This window comes from Loxodonta africana, unplaced genomic scaffold, assembly GCF_030014295.1.
Source record: "Loxodonta africana isolate mLoxAfr1 unplaced genomic scaffold, mLoxAfr1.hap2 scaffold_114, whole genome shotgun sequence".
Classification (NCBI taxonomy): Eukaryota; Metazoa; Chordata; class Mammalia; order Proboscidea; family Elephantidae; genus Loxodonta; species Loxodonta africana.
This window is the reverse complement of record NW_026974877.1, coordinates 470,179-484,638: the sequence shown is the minus strand read 5'-3', so window position 1 is coordinate 484,638 and position 14,460 is coordinate 470,179. Positions and strand designations below refer to the sequence as shown.

General features: G+C 42.7%; 1 long non-coding RNA gene across 1 annotated transcript in view; it reads right to left on the bottom strand.

Annotated features, from left to right (window-relative positions):
- LOC135229177 (uncharacterized) overlaps positions 1–14,460 on the bottom strand; it is a 384,177-nt gene that overhangs the window by 232,482 nt on the left and 137,235 nt on the right. The window contains exon 4 of the long non-coding RNA XR_010319942.1: positions 9,455–9,629. This is a non-coding gene — a long non-coding RNA (uncharacterized LOC135229177). The remainder of the gene's footprint in view (positions 1–9,454; positions 9,630–14,460) is intronic.

The window sequence follows — 14,460 nt, the reverse complement described above, 5'->3', positions numbered from 1 at the left end:
ACTGAAAATATTCTGAAGCTAGACAGTGGTGACTGTTGTGCCAAGTCTGTCCATATACTAAAAGCCACGGTATTGTGCATATTTTCAAAGGCAGTGTTACGGCAGGTAAATTGTATCTCAATAGAAATATTTGTGATTCCTAAAAGACTAACTTTTCAATTAACATATAGAACCTATAAATCAGTAGGGAAAAAACAATCCAATTTTAAAATGTCTCCCTCCAGAGCAAAGGGAATGGGGTACATTCCATCCACACAGCTTATTTTTTTATCTCTTCATTATTCAAGTTCTATTCTCATCTTATGTAACTCTAAATTATACAAGTAATTGTCTCCAGTTTCCTTATCCCTGTTTTCACTATTTAACTAAATAAAGACAGCAACACAGTGTTTTTTATAAAAACCCACCCACATTCACTCAAATCATTTTTTAGCACTTCTTAGGTGCCAGGTACCAGGATGCTCTGACAGACACAACAGACAAGTTCCTCCCTGCATGGGCCTTCTATTTTTGTGAAGCAGGCAGATGATAAACCAGCCAACCAGCTCTTAATGTAACCTAACATTAAGGAGGGAAACATGTAATTTTGGAGCTATCTCAAGCTGTGTCTCTCTCACAAAGATTTCTCCGAATCTAGTGAAAAGTAAACACCTCGAAGGAACTCTGTGGGGCCAATAAATGTGAAAAAGCCATTACATTTCAGTTTTGTTTTGTTGCTTTCACCTGCTACCCTGTCATTATTTTTTAATAACATGATTATGGAGCTGACATCAAACTCCCACCACCCGCCTGAAAGAAAAAACCAAACCCGTAGCCATCGAGTCAATTCTGACTCAGAGACCCTATACGACAGAGTAGAACTGCCCCATAGGGTTTCCAGGGAGCAGCTGGTGTTAGGACACAATTCCCTCTTATAAGAATCTGAAAGCTGTTCACTGTGGATGTGGGAGGGACTCAGTAACACTTGCAGAGATTTCCACATGGGTGGGGTGCTCTAGTGTGAGCATCGGGGGAATGGACCCCATGTGCACTTTGCAGCCTTCTGCAGATTATGACACAACAAACATTCAGTCTTCATTGACCTACATCTTGTAAGAGAACAGAGGGAATTGTTAGACAGGACCCTTCGAAAATGCAGGGCAAGAAATTTTATTGTAACATTAAATGCCAAATAAAATCTTTCTACATTTTTCCCCCTTCCCTACCTCATTTCAAGGAGATAGCTGGACTCAGAGTATTGAAGCTCTGAAACTTCAAGACTCTGAAGAGTCTATGGTAAAAGCCTCAGCTCACTGGGGTGATCACACTGAGTGAACTGGAGCCCAGGGGAAGAGTGACAGTCAGATAGTAGGGTCCTAGACATTGGGAAGGGGAAGGATCTCCTTCTTGATAGTGCCCTGGAATAGGTTACAGCACCTCAAAGGCTGACGCAGGCACATAAGTAGACAAAACCTATTATGCTGTTGACAGCCCCACCAAGGTTCTCATGCTCCAGCCGAGAATGGAAACAGCAGGACGAATGCTTCTAGAGAGATCACCCACATAGGCTGAGGCAATGGGTGTGTTGAAGGTCTTCTCCAAGCACTGGTCCTTCATTAGACCCTGGGAATTATTGCATATCTGGATGAGGGAGTCCCCTAAAAGTAAGTGAGGTTAAAAACTCCCCTCAATTTTGTAAGCAGGTAGTTCTGAGCCTCAATTCATTTTATTTTTTAAAAAATAATGCTTTTTTTCATACATGATTTTGTGTAGACTCACACTTACAATTCGTATTACTCATTCATGCATTAAGTCAACAAAGATTTCCTGTATTAACAGCTACATATCAGACCCTAGGCCAGATGCTCTCGGTGATGAAATGACTTAGAGAAGTTGCCTCACTGCCTGGTGAGAGAAACGGCCAAGTTAACAGGTGTATCAGTCACGTATTGCTGTGTAACAAATGACTCCAAAATGTAGTGTCTTAAAAAAACAACCATTTACTAAGCTCACAATTTTTCAGGTTGTCAATTTGGGGTTCTTCTGATCTGGGCCAGCTACAGTGGCTCGTAGCAGGGCTTATTCATCTGTCTACAATTTGCTTCCAGCTCACCACCGAGCCAGTTTGCCTAAAATCAACTCAGTGAAACCACTAGATCATCTTTCCAATGGTCCCTCATCATTCAGCAGGCTGGCCTGGGGTCATTCCCACAGGTTCTCGGGGTTTAAGAGCAACAAAAGGGCAAGACTCAATGCAAAATCTTTTCAATTCTCTCCTTGTATCTTCTCTGCTACTATGTCAATGGCTGAAGCAACCATAAGGTCGGCCTTCAACAGGTAGAAGAAGACTCCTACTGCTAATGAAAGGTGCTCTGGAGTCTCATAGAAGGCATGGGCACAGAGAGAGGAAGAATGTGTAGTAAATGCAATTGTGTTTTATGCTGTGGTAAAGGGTTTCCTGGGTACAATGGTGTACAGAGCAAGAAGTGGACTCATCTACCAGGAGAAGATTCAGGGAAGACTACAACCAGGAAGTCATGCCTGAACCAAGTTGGGAATATGACTGAATAGTTAAGGGGTGAAAAAAGGCCGAGCATCCAGGAAGCCCCAGGTATTTTCCAGAGGCTTCAGTAAAAGGGGAAGGATGGCTTGATGAGAAAAGTCTGAGGAAACAGGCTGAAAACACTGGGGCATTTGTTATATTTGTGAACAGGCACAGATTATCTTTTGTTCTATTGTTTCCCTACCATTCCTGCCTCTTCTCTCCTTTGGGGTCACACAAAACAAGCCCCTACCATCCCCATGTGGAAACTTTTGTTTTCCTTGGAGAAGTCTCCTCCTTCCTCATCACCACCCCAACCTTCTTAATTTCTTCCTCAAATGGTCTCCCCATTTGCTGATTTCTCCTCTAAATGGCACCTTAAACAAAGGCAGAGTCTGTCATGGGCTTTCCCCAAGTCAACTCCCAAACTTCCCATTCTGGCTGACCACAAAACTCCTGAGTCTTAGGGCTTCTTGGTGAAGTCATGAGCCTAATCTTGCCAGTGGGGTCAGTTTTCTTCACCTTCACGCTTCACCAGGGAGAGTAGACCAGCAGACGGGAAGGGAGAGAACATCTCCTAGTCAGAGAGCAGAGCCTGTGTGAAGCCTCAGAGGCTAAGGAGACCTAAGAGGGGCTCAGAGTGGACATTTTATAACCAGAGCTGGAGAGACATGATTCCAACAGAGTCAAATGAGAGGACTGGGAGAAAGCAGCTGCCCATGATACTGTTATCATTCCCTGTGCTCTCTTTACCCACCAAAGGATAGTAACCCCTTTTACAGGGCACGGAAAAGTTGCAATTCATTTTTAGTATCTAATCTCCTTCTTCCTACACTGGTGCTAGCACTTCTCAAGCACCTACCTGACAGTTTCATGTTTTTCTGGTTGCCGTGTTTAGCTTCAAACCGGGCTCATGGAACTCAGCAGTGTCAGCAATGATGTCACACAGGATTACGGAAGCCTTGGTGCTAACTCAGATCTCAGCTGCTTTTTGAAAAGGGTGTCGACCTCAGGTCTTGTGGGAGAGAAACCGTAGCTACTGAATCAAGGAAATTCAGGAGCAAGCCAGAGTCCCCAAGTTATCAAAGGTTCATGCTGGGAGAAGGGATAAAGGTCCTTCAGAAGACCATTATGTTCGGACATCTTCACCCAAGCAGGATGAAACAGTGACACACGAGGAAAAGGCCTTTCTCTAAGACTCTAGATAAAGGTGAGGAAAAATTGTTCCAGATTGACGAGTGCTACAGAACAAAAGGTCTGACTTCCACCAGAAAAGAGAGCCATGGTAGGACAAGATGAAGGATTTGGGGTGAATGGATAAGGTCATAAGGAAGATTCTCCTGAGAAAGCACTTTCTGTCATTTAGTAGATAATTAACCAAAGTTTATTTTCTCAATAAGAAATGTAGGAATAAATGAGGGATGAAATGAAAGAATCCAATTGTAAGTTTGAGAGCTTTCCAGAATAGGTGCAGACAAGGCACACTATTGTTCTGGATCTGAACATGATGGAAGGGAAGGAAGCCAGTGGGCAACTGGGGCAGAGAGTATAGGATGGTGGAAAGGCTGGGTAGGAAGAAGCATACTTAATTATTATATTTTCTAATTAGATGGAATTAATATACCATGTGAAGAACTAAGGAAATTACTCAGGAGGTTCTGGGAGTGGTAGGTTGAAGAGCCCAGAACCCACATCGCTGAGGGCAGAAGAAGGGCTGTAGATTCCTCCCTAGATCCAGGAACTCCCCTTCCCCTCCTGTGTCTCCTGCCCACCTCCCTCAAGAGCCTAAAACAACCCCTAACCACAAACATGGCTACAGGATAGAATTTTTTATTTTCCTACTTTTCTTAACCTGAGCTTCATCTAGGATCAGTCATGTATCACTCTTTTCAGGCCAGTTTTGTTGCGCTCCCCACTACTATTACCTCTGCTGTCCTCCTCCACCCAGTGCTGCCCTCCACTGGCCCTGCTTCCTGCTGCTTCCTGCTTTTCTGACTGGCCTCTAATACCCTTTGAGAGATCTCCCACCCCATCTTCTGTCTGTCACTGGAGCTTACACTCCTCTCCCAAACTCCTTCTCTTTCTTCCTTAACTTGCCAATCCTTCCCTCAAACTCAGAAAAATACTGACCCTTATGCTGACATATACAAGACCCGCCCCCGCCCACAGGAGGCATGGTTGCGATTTGGCTACTAAGGTTTGTGCCATCAGACTCTCAAATGTGGACATCTGTTTCTGCCTCACCCTGAAGGACATGGTAATGGGCTTGTGTTCAGAGAAAGGCAATTTTAATCTCCTGGTGTAGGCTAGTTAAGGGTACGAGGAGAAGTTTTCAATTATACAGAAAAGTACAAATAACGCTGTCTCTTTAAGTATAATTCCTTCTATAAAAGCCTTCCCTTAAAAGTAGGATGAAACCAAGTTACAAAGAGGAGACCAATTCTCCTGTTTCAATGCTTACACTCTAAATTTACTAAAAAAAAATAACTTTCACAGAAAACAGCTCTTAGAGAAACCATGTATTATCATGAAGGTGCAGAGAATGAGGTAATTTCCATATTCCACAGGAGCAAATTCACTTCCATCCAACAAATGCAAAAAAATAATTTTTTTTTTTTAATGTGGCGATCCTCTGTTTATGTTATAAACTATCACTGGATAAACCTTTGGCTGCTAACTAAAAGGTTGGCAGTTGGAATCCACCAGCCGCTCCTTGGAAACCCTGTGGGGAGTTCTACTCTGTCCTACAGAGTTGCTATGAATTGGAATCTACTGAAAGAAAACTGGGAGTTTTTTTTTTTTTTTAAATCAATGTATTATAATTTTTTGGAGAACTATAGACTTTTGCTATAAGGTAGTACCATCATCGAAATTTTCTGGAGAAGACTTTATTGCCCAGAGTAAATTCCCTAAAGTATGGTCGGTGCCTGGGGAAGAAGAAAGAAACCATGGGGACTGTGGAAGTGGAGGATGGCGGTGATGGAGAGGTCTCCAGGGATCCCTGAGACCAGAGACTTAGGTCACAGTTCAGACACCAGAGCCCAGAGGGCTCATGTAAATTAACTCTCCATTATTGCAAGTCTCAACCCAAGAGGAAAGTGTCACTCAGGGTAGAACATGAGAACAAAAAGCCCAAGTTCCAAGCCCAGGAAGATTCCCCAAGTACCAGCGAGGTCTTTTTCAACAGCTTCCACTAGGCAGAATTCTCACTCATCAAATTACTCCAGAGATCAATAGGTCAAGTATGAGTATTTTACCCAAGTGTGTAAGGTCAAGGGGTTAGCCATGGTCTGGCAGACCAGACCAAAACATCTCACACCCCTGTCGGCAAAAGGCCCCTGGTCCTGAGACCGAGTTTTTGAAGAAAGTGAGTGCCATCAGGTCTGCCCTCAGTCTAACCAACACTGAGTTCCTGGTCAGCATCCTGGAGTCCTGGCAAGAAGAGCCAGGCACCTCCAGGAGCATCTGGAGGAGGAGACAGGGGCTGAAGAGGCTACCACACCTACTGGTGCTGCTGCACTTGTGGGAGATCTGGCTGCAGAGGGTGCAGGCATGGCCTCAAGGTCAAAGGAGAAAGCACCTGAAGACGTGCTAGGACTCTCAGACTGAGAGAAGCAGGATGTCTGGACTGCAAAATATGCACCCTTCAGGGAAGAACTTCATTCAGGCTTCTTAAACCCACCTCACCTGGAAGATCCATCCTTTTAGCCTTGTGCCCCTTCCACGCCCCCTCTAGTACATGGAGAGATCCAGCCCCAGAGCACCAGGGTGGAAGAAGCCCCAGGATAGCAGTCCGAAGACATGAGGTCTACTCAAAAGCCAAGGAGAGAAGAGGACAAGACTCATCTGCAGATGAGGTCTCAGGGCCCTGAGAATGAGCACAATGTTTGTAAGGAAAGAGAAATGGGATTTCAGTGGGACATGGAAGTCTGAGAAAGAGCCTCTGCAAAGATAGCTCTAAGGGAGGTGTGATTGTGAAGGTGGGCTGATCACTGAGTTCTTTGGAGTACAAGGTACCAGACAGAAGCCAGACTCTGGGGGGAACCTGCCTGCCGGTGAGCAGTGGGCTTAAAATCCTAAACCAGTGAGAATCGAATCCCTTCCCAGCAGCTTCTGCACAGATCAGTGATGTTTGCTTGGTCTTTCTCTTTTCTGTGGTCTAACCTGATCTGTCCTGAGATCAGAGAATTGGAATAGAAAAGCCTGACTGAGATGAAACGAGCAAAGAGAAGACAAGGCCTCCTAAATGTGGTGAAGACAGGACACAGATAACCAAAGGTGAGGATGGGAAGAAACAGATTGAGTTCCAAGTCCCATCCACAGTATCCCAGGGCCTGGGAATCCCTGGAAGTGCCAGAGGTGTGTACTCCCTGGGAGATGCGACCCCAAGTGTCAGAGGAAGCCCTATGGAGCAAGGAAGGGAGGGCAGGGCCTCTAGGATGGGCACTTCCATACAGGCTGCCCATGTGAATTTCTCAGAGTGACCATGACAGATCCTGAGAGGGACAGTTTGAGGCAAAGGAAAGTAAGTTTTCTGAAGAGGGGTGAATTCCACCTTCTCCTGATAATGAAACAGAAATCCCGTCCTGCTCAGAGGTACTGAGTAGGAGGGATTGTGAATTCCCATCCTGCACAGCGATTGGCTGGGAAGTTCGACTGTCTAAAGACAATGTGGCCAAAGTCTTTTTTATCTTTCAAAGATATATCTTTAACTTCCTGCAAATTCAATTCTGGAAAAAAGCCTAGAATATACAAGCATGGGTTTTTCAGGAGAGCAACAAGGGGAGAAGGTGATAGTGGCATATCAGAGAAGGAGAACAATAGTCTAATGGTCCCCGTGTTACTTAATGAATCACACATGGTGTCCAGCATTCTTCCTTATCTGTAGACATGTAAATGCAGTAGATGTTTTAGCAATAACTGAATTAATCCTCACAGAATTCTTTTTGGCCATTTCAAGGTATAGAGACCAGAAGAAGTCATTAGTTACAAGAGCAAGCAATAATTCGCTGATCTGAATTTTGTTCAATTTCTGTGTTTGCCCTTCATACATAGATAAAAGTCTCTGAATCTGGCATTGAAGACAGTGTTTTCTCTATTGTTATGGATTGAATAGTGTCCCCCAAAATGTGTGTCAACCTGGCCAGACCCTGATTCCCAGTATTGTGTGGTTGTCCTGCATTTTGTGATCTGATGTGATTACTTATGTGTTGTAAATTCTAACCTCTGTGATGTTAATGAGGTGGGATTAGAGGCAGTTAGGTTAATGAGGGAGGACACAATCTACAGGATTAGGGTGAGTCTTGAGTCAGTCTCTTGAGATACAAAGAGAAAAGTGAGCAGAAATGAGAGGGACCTCATACCACCAAGGACGAAGTGCCTGGAGTGGAGCACTTCCTTTTGACCCAGTGTCCATGAGCTGAGAATTTCCTAGGCCAGGGGAAGATAGATGACAAGGACTTTCCCCCAGAGCCACAAAGAGAGAAAGCTTTCTCCTAGAGCTGGTGCCCTGACTTCAAACTTCTTGCTTCTTAAACTGTGAGAGAATAAGTTTCTGTTTGTTAAAGCCATCCACTTGTGGTATCTCTGCTATAGCCACACTAGATAACTAAAAAACACATAAATAAAATAGTCAAAACAGAAAAAAAGTTTCAAATATACACACATACACGTATGATGTTATTAACTTTAAGAGGTTTTACATTCTTATAACACATTTAACAAGAGATTTGTATACAGAAGTTATAATAAGAGCCAGCCCCACATAAGTATATTGTACCTGCTCCCCCAAAGTGTCCAGTGTCCAAAGATACATATGTACCCTTTTACACACTGCTTTTTGCCGGGACACACGTAAGGACATCCATTTGTTTGTTTTTATGGAAATTAGGTCACACTCTACCCATGTTTTTCTCTGAATCACTCTTCACTTGACAATTTCTCATGGTTCCTCTAAATCAGCAGACATGGAAGAAGCACTCTTTTTGGTTCGTCTCATTTTTAACTCCCACCACTCTTCTGTCAGTTTGTTGTACTGTGGTGGCTTGCATGTTGCTGTGATGTTGGAAGCTTTGCCACTGGTATTTCAAATACCACCAGGTTCACCCATGGTAGACAGCTTTGAGTGGAGCTCTGGATTTAGACAGACTAGGAAAAAGGACCTGGTGATCTATTTCTAAAAAAAAAAAAACTGGCCAGTGAAATCTTACGAATAGTACTGGAACACTGCCTGATTGAATGACAGAGGATAACCCCTTAGGTTGGAAGGCACTCAAAATACGAGTGGGGAAGAGCTACCTCCTCAAAGTAGATCCCACTTTAATGACATTTGCTGATGGGGCACAACTCATAATGAGAAGAAACTGACACAAATATCCATTAATAACCAGAACGTGGAATGAAGGAATTATGAATCTAGGGAAATTGGAAGTCATCAAAAATGAAATGGAATGCATAAAGGTCAATAATCCTAGGCATTAGTGAGCTGAAATAGCTTGGTTTTGGACATTTTAAACTAGACAATGGTATGTTCTACTATGCCAGGATTGAGATACTGAAGAGAACGTCATCATATTCATCGATAAAAAGAACATTTCAAGATCTGTTCTGAAGTACAACACTACGAGCAATAGGATAATATCCACAGGCCTACCAGGAAGACCAGTTAATAAGACTATTATTCAAATTTACACACGAATCATGAATGTGAAAGATGAAGAAGTTGAAGGTTTTTACCAAGTTCTGCAGTTTGAAACTGATCAAACATGATGCATTGATGAATCAAGATGTACTGATAATTACGTGATTGGAATGCGAAGTTGAAAACAAAGCAGACAAATCAGCAGTTGGAAAATAAGGTATTGATGATAGAAATGACAATGAAGCTTACATGATAGAATTTGGCAAGACCAATGACTTATTCATTGCACATACCTTTCATCAGGAACATAAACGGTGACTATACTCATGAACCATTCCAGGCAGAATAGACAGGAATCAAATTTGTGGAAGGTGATGATGGAGAAGGTCAATATCATGAGTCAGAAGCAGGCCAGGGGCTGACTGCAGAACAGATGATCAGTTGCTCATATTCACGTTCAAGTTGAAGCTGAAGAAAATTAAAACAAGTCCATGAGTCAAAGTATGTCCTTGAGTATATCAAACCTGAATTTAGAGACCATCTCAAGAATAGATTTGATGCACTGCACACTAAGGATCGAGGACCAGATTAGTTGTGGGATGATAGCAAGGACATCATATATGAAAAAAACAGTCATTAGAAAGACAGGAAAGAAAGCAAAGACCAAAGAGGATGTCACAAGAGACTCTGAATCTTGCTCTTGAATGTACAGTAGCTAAAGAGAATGGAAGGAAAAATAAAGTAAAAGAGCTCAATAGAATACCTGAAAGGGAAGCTGGAGAAGACAAAGTATGATAATATAATGTGAACAGATCTGGAGTTAGAAAACCAAAAGGGAAGAAAACACCTGGCATTTCTCAAGCTGAAAGAACTGAAGGAAATATTCAAGCCTCTAGGTGCAATACTGAAGGATTCTATGGGCAAAATATCGAACAACACAGGAAACATCAAAAGTAGATGGAAGGAATACACAGACTCAATACACCAAAAACAATTGGTCGACGTTCAACCATTTCAGGAGGTAGCATAGGATCAAGAGCTGATGGTACTGAAGGAAGAACTCCAAGCTGCACTGAAGGCATTGGCAAAAAAAATGGCTCCAGGAATTGATAGAGTACCAAATGAGATGTTTCAACACATGGATGCAGTGCTGGAGGCGCTCACTTGTCTATTCCAATATATTTGGAAGACAGCTACCTGACCAAATGACTGGAAGAGATCTATATGTGTGCCCATTCCAAAGAGAGGTGGTCCAACGCAATGAGGAAATTATCGCGCAACATCATTAACATCCCACGCAAGAAAAATTTTGCTGAATATAATTTAAAAACAGTTGCAGCAGTACACAGACAGGGAACTACCAAAAATTCAAGCTGGATTCAGAGGAAGACATGGAATGTGGGATATCATTTCTGATGTCTGATGGATCTTGGCTGAAAGTAGAGAATATCAGTAAGATGTTTACCTATTTTTGTTTACTATACAAGCACACTCAACTGTGTGGCTCATGACAAATTATGGATAGCTTACCAAAGAATGGGAATTCCAGAACACTTAACTGTAGTCATGCGGAATATCTACGTAGACCAAGAGGCAGTCATTTGAGTAGGGCAAGGGGATACTGTCTGGTTTAAAATGAGAAAGTTATGTGTCATGGTGGTATCCTTTCACCATACTTACTCAATCTGTATGCTGAGCAAATAATCTGAGAAGCTGGTCTGTAAGAAGAAGAACATGGCATTAGTTTTGGAGAAAGATTCACTAACAACCTATGATATGGAGCTGATACGACCTTGCTTGCTGAAAGTAAAGAGGACTTGAAGCAGTTACTGATGAAGAGCAACCACTACAGCCTTCAGTATGGATTACACCTCAACATAAAGAAAACAAAAATCCTCACAACTGGACCAGTAAGCAACACCATGATAAATAGAGAAAATACTGAAGTCATCGAGCAATTCTTTTTACTTGAATCCATAATCAATGCCCACAGATGCAGCAGTCAAGAATTCAAACAATGTATTGCATTGGGCAAATCTATTGCAAAAGACCTCCTTAAAGTGTTGTGAAGGAAAGATGTCACTTTGAGGACTAAGGTGTGCCTGAGCAAAGCCATGATATTTTCTATCACCTCACATGCTTGAGCAAGTTAGACAATGAATACGGAAAACCGAAGAACTGATTCATTTAAAATATGGTGTTGGCAAAGAATACTGAATATACCATGGACTGCCAGAAGAATAAACAAAACCATCTTGGAAGAAGTACACCAAGAATGTACCTTAGAAGCAAGGATGGCGAGACTTCGTCTCACGTGCCTTGGACATATTTTCAGGAGGGACCTGTCCCAGGAGAGGCTCATCATGCTTGGAAAAGCTGAGGGTCAGAAAAAAAGAGGAAGGCGCTCAACAACATGAACTGACACACTGGCTGCAAGAATGGGCTCAAACATAGCAATGATTGTGAGGATGGTTCAGGATCAGGCAGTGTTTCATTCTGTTTTACACAGGATCGATGGCATCTAACAGCAACAACAACTAACATATGCACGTATGCATATATATGTGTGTGTGTGTGTCTGTGTGTATACCCATTGCCATCGAGTCGGTTCCAACTCATAGTGACCCTACAGGACAGAGTAGAACTGCCCCACAGAGTTCCCAAGGAGTGCCTGGTGGATTCGAACTGCTAACCTTTTGTTAGCAGCTATACCTATTAACCATTATGCAACTAGGGTTTCCATATATATATATACACAAACACACACACATATACACACACTCATATATATGTGTATATATATACATGTTCTCTTCACTAGTTTTGCACCTCTACAGATCCCAGGCTAAGACATTTGGTACCTACACTGGTTCTAGAGGAACCAAATCTTAAGGATGAGTTTTCTGAATTGATTCTCAAGTCTGGCTAGTCTTAAAGGCACTGATGACTGTCTCCAGAAGTAAACAGGCTATTGCTAATCCATGGTGTGAGGTGACAATAGAAATACACAAAATAATACTACCACTGGATCAAATACTTGTGAGAGACAAGGCTCTGCCTGATTATATATTTGATACTTTTCTATAATTTTGTCAGAATAAGAATAATAAGGAAGCTGCTTGGTTGGTCCTGCTTTTGCTAGCCACACTGGTGAATGAAAGAAATGGACTCAAAGCTCAAGCACCACATACAAGATCTGAAAGCTGCCACTTGTGCCCAGAAAGAAAACCATATTTCTTATAGTAACAAGGCTAATGCTGCCAAAAATAAACTCAGATTCTTATCTTAAGAGTGACTGAATTAAAGCGCCAGTTGAATATCCAGCCTCAAATGGTGTCCGAAGTTAAAGTGAGGGCACTGATTGGGAAGAAATGGGATCCTGAAACTTGGGATGAGGACATATGGGCAGACAGTCAGGAAGCGGGGGACAATGAACCTCCAATTTCCGTTGAATCGCTCTTCCTAACAGAACCAGACCACTTACTCCCATCTGAAGAGATTCTCTAACTTTGCCTGCTAAGGCACCCTTCCCAGTAAAACAATTATCCCTTCCACCTCCATCTGATGAGATTACCCCAGCTGTGCCTGAAGTGTCTTGTTTGAGTTATCTCCTGGGGTGGGATCTGGGGCATTGCCTGGGGCATCACCGTAGGCAGATGCCTTATAAGACAGGGCTGAACATCCCACTGCCACTGCCCATTTTTGCTTCTAGACCTATACCTAGACTTCAGTCCCAACAAGCCCCAAAAGGTGAACTATGAAGTGTGACCCAGGAGACGGTATGCTAAACTCCAAAAGAACTGCTTGATTTTTCTAATACATACATACAGAAACCTGGTGAATATGTGTGGGAATGGCTATTCTGGGTGTGGGATAATGGTGCAAGCAACATAAAGGTGGAGTACTCTGAGTTTATTGATATAGGCCCAAGAAGCACAGATTCTTCACTCAGTGTTTCAGCTTGAGAGGTTAGAAAAGGATCTCATAGTTTATTTGGCTGGTTTACTGAAGCACGTATTAAGTGGTGGTCTACAATAAATCAAGTGGAAATGGCAGATCTGCCACTGTGTAATGTAGGAGAAAGTATCCAAAGGCTGAGGGAAATTGGCATGTTTGAATGGATTTATTAGGCTGGACCCACAGACCCACACACGGAGTGCCCAGAGGGCTCTCTTTTTACCATAGCGGTGAGGTCCAAATTTGTGAAGCAAGCCCCAGCATTACTGAAGACTTCTGTGGTTGTTATTTTATGTAAGTAAGAGTCCACAGTGAGAACTGCCCTAACTGAATTAAGACACCTAACTACAATGCAGCTGACTGGTCCCCATGGTGGTAGCAGCCAAGTGGTGGCACTCAATCAACAAAGACAAGGTGGGTGTGGTTACCATAACAGACAGTAGAGTCAAAGCAGTAATCAGAATAGTCTGCTCACATGGATTTATAGAATTGGCTACTTAGTCATAGTGTCCCTGGGAGTGAAAGAGTTGGGAAATGTACATCTCCTGGTACCTAGTGTCTTAGATATCTAGTGCTCCTGTAACAGAAATACCACAAATGGATGACTTTAACAAAGAAAATTATTCCCTCACAGTCTAGTAGGCTATAAGTCCAAATTCAGGGTGCCAACTCCAGGGGAAGGCTTTTTCTCTCTGTCACTCCTAGGGGAAGGTCTTTGTCACCAATCTTCCCCTGGACAAGAAGGTTCTCAGCACAGGGATCCTAGGTCCATAGGATGCACTGCTCCTGACACTTCTTTCTTGGTGGTACTGAGGTCCCCCTGTCTCTCTGCTCTTTTCTCTTTTATATCTCAAAAGAGATTGACTTAAAACACAACTTAATGTTGTAGATTGAGCCCTGCCTCCTTAACATAACTGCTTCAAATCTTCGCTCATTAACATCATAGAGGTAGGATTTACAATACATTGGAAAATCACATCAGCCGACAAAATGGTGGATAATCGCACAATACTGGGAAGCATGGCCTAGTCAAGGTGATATATACATTTTGGGAAGACAGAATTTAATCCGTAACACCTAGTATGCAGCTATCAACCTGTTAATGCCTTTTTCTCCATACCTGTTTCAAAGTATCACCAGAAACAGTGTGCCTTCTCTCTGACCAGAGTATATAAGGACCAAATAATATAGAGGAATCTCTGTTACGTTTTCTCCATCTTACCGTTATTTGGCCTCATAGGCAGACCCAGTCACTTAATTGCACGGCAGAAGGAAGAGATTAAAGCCCCAACATTCTTGCCAGTGGACCAGGAAGGTAGCTGCTCAGACATCAGAGAGCCTC